At 38.5% G+C, this 6518-nt stretch overlaps 1 non-coding gene across 1 annotated transcript; it reads right to left on the bottom strand.

Moving 5' to 3' along the window:
* Nucleotides 1–779: 779 nt before the first annotated feature.
* LOC117078601 lies at nt 780–886 on the bottom strand. Its single transcript, XR_004435050.1, has one exon. It is a non-coding gene; the product is annotated as a U6 spliceosomal RNA (small nuclear RNA).
* Between the last annotated feature and the right edge of the window lie 5632 nt (nt 887–6518).

Genomic DNA, 6518 nt, shown 5'->3' on the forward strand with positions numbered 1-6518 from the left:
GTTCTCTGTAGTTCCTGAATTTTTCTGTTGGTCTCTCTGGCAAGATGGGGGAAGTTTTCATGAACAATAGCCTGAAATATGTTATCCACATTTTTCACTTTCATTCTCTTCCTTTAAAACATGCCAGTTGGCCGGGCACGGTGGCTCAAGCCTGTAATCCCAGCACTTTGGGAGGCCGAGACGGGTGGATCACGAGGTCAGGAGATCGAGACCATCCTGGCTAACCCAGTGAAACCCCGTCTCTACTAACAAATACAAAAAAACTAGCCGGGCAAGGTGGCAGACGCCTGTAGTCCCAGCTACTGGGGAGGCTGAGGCAGGAGAATGGCATTAACCCAGGAGGCGGAGCTTGCAGTGAGCTGAGATCTGGCCAGTGCACTCCAGCCCGGGCGACAGAGCGAGACTCCTTCTCAAAACAAACAAACAAACAAACAAACAAACAAACAAAACATGCCAATTATTTGCAGATTTGGTCTTTTTACATAATCCAATACCTCTTGGAGGTTTTGTTTATTCCTTTTTATATTTTTTTCTTTATTTTGGCCTTACTGCTTTATTTCAGAGAAATACTTTGCAAGTCCTGAGATTCTTTCCTCAGCTTGGTTTATTCTGCTGTTGATAACTTGTAATTGCATTGTGAAATTCTTGTATTGTGTTACTTAGCTCTGATCCATTAGGTTCTGTTTTATACTGGCTATTCATCCTTCAGCTACTGTGTTACTTTATTGTGATTCTTATTTTCCTTGGATTGGGTTTTGTCATCCTCCTGAATCTCAATGAAAAATATGGGACACTTCACAAATTTGTGTGTTATCCTTTTACAAGTGCCATGTTAATCTTCTTTGTATCATTCCAATTTTAGTATATGTACTGCCAAATTGAGCATGATAGTGTATTTTCAACAAGAACCTTTTGTTGATATCAATTTATGTAACAAATTAGTAAAATCATATTATTCCCTTTTTAACAAGTATCCTGCTGGGAATGGTGGCTCATAACTGTAATCCTACCACTTCGGGAGACCAAGGCAGGAGATTTGCTTAATCTCAGAAATTCAATATCAGCCTGGGCTCCATCTCTACAGAAAATAAATTTACAAAACATTAGCTGAGTGTGGTGGTGCATGCCTGTAGTTGGAGCTACTGGGGAGCCTGTGGCGGAAGGATCACATGAGCCCAGTAGACTGAGGCAACAGTGAGCCATGATCATGCCACTGTACTTCAGCCTGGGTGACAGAGCAAGACCTCTCTCAAAAGCAAAACAAAAGAAAACAAATATCAAAGTTCTTCTGTGGTGTCAATGTTGCTAATTTCCATTCACATAAACACTATGTTGTTATGTCCTAATGTTTTAACACTATTTTAAAATATTTAAAGTTAGTGCAGTGTTATATTTACACAGAGTCATGATATTTTTATTTTACTTTACCAATCATAAAATTAGTGATAATTTGTGAAGAGGTTATTGCTAATTAAACTTATAAACCAAAAAATTTCCAAGGCAGGTCTCAATCAATTTAGAAGTTTATTTTGCCAAGGTTAAGGACATACTCAGAAAAAATAAACATGGAATTATAGAAACAGTCTGTGGTCTGTGCCTTTATCCAAGGATGCCTGAGGGCTTCAGTATTTAAAGGGAAAAAATGGGCTGGAGGACACAGATAGAGGGTCTGGTAATTCACATGTTGCAAGAGAAAAAGGAGCAAGTGAAAGAATAGTTAATTTTGTATTCAAAATATCAGAGGGCCTCTTCTCCTCCAAAGGAATGCAGCTCCTTGCCAGCAATGGAACAAAGCTGGATGGAGAATGACTTTGACGAGTTGAGAGAAGAAGTCTTCAGACGATCGGTAATAACAAACTTCTCTGAGCTAAAGGAGGATGTTCGAGCCCATAGCAAAAAACTAAAAACCTTGAAAAAAGATTAGATGAATGGTTAACTAGAATAAACAGCATAGAGAAGACCTTAAATGACCTGACAGAGCTGAAAACCATGACACAAGAACTACATGATGCATGCACAAGCTTCAGTAGCCAATTCAACAAGTGGAAGAAAGGGTATCAGTGACTGAAGATCAAACAAATGAAATGAAGTGAGAAGAGAAGTTTAGAGAAAAAAGACCAAAAAGAAACAAACAAAGCCTCCTAGAAATATGGGACTATGTGAAAAGACCAAATCTACATCTGATTGGTGTACTCAAAAGTGATGGGAAGAATGGAACCAAACTGGAAAGCACTCTTCAGGATAATATCCAGGAGAACTTCCCCAACCTAGCAAGGCAGGCCAACATTCAAAATCAGGAAATATAGAGAACACCACAAAGATACTCTCGAGAAGAGCAACTCCAAGACACATAATTATCAGATTCACCAAGGTTGAAATGAAAGAAAAAAATGTTAAGGGCAGCAAGAGAGAAAGGTTGGGTACCCACAGAGGGAAGCCCACCAGAATAACAGTGGATCTCTCAGCAGAAACTCTACGAGCCAGAAGAGAGTGGGGGCCAATATTCAACATTCTTAAAGAATTTTCAACCCAGAATTTCATATCCAGCCAAACTAAGTTTCATCAGTGAAGGAGAAAAAAAATCCTTTACAGACAAGCAAATGCTGAGAGAATTTGTGACCACCAGGCCTGCCTTACAAGAGCTCCTGAAGGAAGCACTGAACATGGAAAGGAACAACCAGTACCAGCCACTGCAAAAACATGCCAAACTGTAAACACCATCAATGCTAGGAAGAAACTGCATCAACTAACAAGCAAAATAACCACTTAACATCATAATGACATGATCAAATTCACATATAAAGATATTAACCTTAAATGTAAATGGGCTAAGTGCTCCAATTAAAAGATACAGACTGGCAAATTTGATAAAGAGTCAAGACCCATCAGTGTGCTGTATTCAGGAGGCCCGTCTCATGTGCAGACACACATAGGCTCAAAATAAAGGGATGGAGTAAGATCTACCAAGCTAATGGAAAGCAAAAAAAAAAAAAAAAAAAAAAAAAAAAAAAGCAGGGGTTGCAATCCTAGTCTCTGATAAAACAGACTTTCAACCAACAAAGATCAAGAGACAAAGAAGGCCATTACATAATGGCAAAGGGATCATTTCAACAAGACGAGCTAACTATCCTAAATATATATGCACCTAATACAGGAGCACCCAGATTCATAAAGCAAGTACTTAAAGACCTACAAAGAGACTTAGACTCCCACACAATAATAATGGGAGACTTTAACACCCTACTTGCAACATTAGACAGTACAATGAGACAGAAAGTGAACAAGGATATCCAGAAATTGAACTCAGCTCTGCACCAAGCAGGCCTAATAGACATCTACAGAACTCTCCACCCCAAATCAACAGAATATACATTTTTCTCAGCACTATATAGCGCTTATTCCAAAATTGACCACATAGTTGGAAGTAAAGCATCCTCAGTAAATGTAAAACAGAAATTGTAACAAACTGTCTCTCAGACCACAGTGCAATCAAACCAGAACTCAGGATTAAGAAACTCACTCAGAACCACTCAACTACATGGAAACTGAACAATCTGCTCCTGAATGACTACTGGGTACATAATAAAAGGAAGGCAGAAATAAAGATGTTCTTTGGAACCAATGAGAAAAAAGACACAACATACCAGAATCTCTGGGACACATTTGAATCAGTGTGTAGAGGGAAATTATAGCACCAAATGCCCACAAGAGAAAGAAGGAAAGATCTAAAATTGACTCCCTAACATCATAATTAAAAGAACTAGAGAAGCAAGAGCAAACACATTCAAAAGCTAGCAGAAAGCAAGAAATAACTAAGACAAGAGCAGAACTGAAGGAAGTAGAGACACAGAAAATCTTTCAAACAATCAATGAATCCAGGAGGTGGTTTTTTGACAAGATCAACAAAATTGATAGGCCCCTAGGAAGACTAATAAAGAAGAAAAGAGAGAAGAATCAAATAGACACAATATAAAATGATAAAGTGGTATCACTACCGATTCCACAGAAATACAAACAACCATCAGAGAATACTATAAACAACTCTATGCAAATAAACTAGAAAATCTAGAAGAAATGGATAAATTCCTGGACACATACACCCTCCCAAGACTAAACGAGGAAGAAGTTGAATCTCTGAATAGACCAATAACAGGTTCTGAAATTGAGGCAATAATTAACAGCCTACCAACCAAAAAATGTCCAGGACCAGACATATTCACATTTGAATTATACCAGAGGTATAAAGAAGAGCTGGTACCATTCCTTCTGAAACTATTCCAATCAACAGAAAAAGAGGGACTCCTCCCTAATTCGTTTTATGAGTCCAGCATCATCCTGATACCAAAGCCTGGCAGAGACACAACAAAAAAAGAGAGTTTTAGACCATATTCCTGATGGACATTGATGCAAAAATCCTCAGTAAAATACTGGCAAACGGAATCCAGCAGCACATCAAAAAGCTTATCCACGACGATCAAGTTGGCTTCATCCCTGGGATGCAAGGTTGGTTCAACATACACAAATCAATAAATGTAATCCATCATATAAACAGAACCAAAGACAAAAATCATATAATTATCTCAACAGATGCACAAAAGACCTTCAACAAAATTTGACAGCACTTCATGCTAAAAACTCTCAATAAACTAGGTTTTGATGGGACATACCTTAAAATAATAAGAGCTATTTATGACAAACGTACAGCCAATATCATACTCAATGAGCAAAAACTGGAAGCATTCCCTTTGATAACTGGCACAAGACAGGGATGCCCTCTCTCACCACTCCTATTCAACATAGTTTTGGAAGTTCTGGCCAGGGCAATCAGGCAAGAGAAAGAACTAAAGTGTATTCAATCAGGAAAAGAGGAAGTCAAATTGTCCCTGTTTGCAGATGCCATGATGGTATATTTAGAAAACCCCATCGTCTCAGTCCAAAATCTCCTTAAGCTGATAAGTAACTTCAGCAGTCTCAGGATACAAAATCAATGTGCAAAAATCACAAGCATTCTTATACACCAATAACAGACAAACAGAGAGCCAAATCATGAGTGAACTCCCATTCACAATGGCTTCAAAGAGAATGAAATACCTAGGAATCCAACTTACAAGGGATGTCAAGGACCTCTTCAAGGAGAACTACAAACCACTGCTCAATGAAATACAGTAGGACACAAACAAATGGAAGAACATTCCATGCTCATGGATAGGAAGAATCAATATCGTGAAAATGGCCATACTGCCCAAGATAATTTATAGATTCTATGCCATCCCCATCAAGCTACCAATGAGTTTCTTCACAGAATTGGAAAAAGCTACTTTAAAGTTCGTATGGAACCAAAAAAGAGCCCTCATTGCCAAGACAATCCAAAGCCAAAAGAAGAAAGCTGGAGGTATCACGTTACCTGACTTCATACTATACTACAAGGCTACAGTAACCAAAACAGCATGATACTGGTACCAAAGCAGAGATACAGACCAATGGAACACAACAGAGACCTCAGAAGTAATACCACACATCTACAACCATCTGATCTTTGACAATCCTGACAAAAACAAGAAATGGGGAAAGGATTCCCTATTTAATAAATGGTGTTGGGAAAACTGGCTAGCCATATGTAGACGGTTGAAACTGGATCCCTTCCTTACACCTTATACAAAATTAATTCAAGATGGATTAAAGCCTTAAATATTAGACCTAAAACCATAAAAAACCCTGGAAGAAAACATAGGTAATACCATTCAGGACATAGGCATAGGCAAGGACTTCATGACTAAAACACCAAAAGCAATGGCAACAAAAGCCAAAATTGACAAATGGGATCCAATTAAACTAAAGAGCTTCTGCACAGCAAAAGAAACTACCATCAGAGTGAACAGGCAACCTACAGAATGGGAGAACATTTTTACAATCTACCCATGTGACAAAGGGTTAATATCCAGAATCTATAAAGAACTTAAACAAATTTACAAGAAAAAAATCAAACAACCCCATCAAAAAGTGGGCAAAGGATATGAACAGACACTTCTCAAAAGAAGACATTTATGCAGCCAACAGACACATGAAAAAATACTCACCATCACTGGCCATCAGAGAAATGCAAATCAGAACCACAATGAGATACCATCTCACACCAGTTAGAATGGCAATCATTAAAAAGTCAGGAAACAACAGGAGCCGGAGAGGATGTGGAGAGATAGGAACACTTTTACACTGTTGGTGGGACTGGAAACTAGTTCAACCATTGTGGAAGACAGTGTGGTGATTCCTCAAGGATGTAGAACCAGAAATACCATTTGACCCAGCCATCCTCTTACTGAGTGTATACCCAAAGGATTATAAATCATGCTACTATAAAGACACATGCACATGTATGTTTATTGCTGCACTATTCACAATAGCAAAGACTTGGAACCAACGCAAATGTCCATCAATGGCAGACTGGATTAAGAAAATATGGCACGTATCCACTATGGAATACTATGCAGCCATAAAACTGGATGAGTTCATGTCCTTTG

The sequence above is a fragment of the Trachypithecus francoisi genome, unplaced genomic scaffold, assembly GCF_009764315.1.
Source record: "Trachypithecus francoisi isolate TF-2019V2 unplaced genomic scaffold, Tfra_2.0 Lachesis_group6, whole genome shotgun sequence".
Classification (NCBI taxonomy): domain Eukaryota; kingdom Metazoa; phylum Chordata; class Mammalia; order Primates; family Cercopithecidae; genus Trachypithecus; species Trachypithecus francoisi.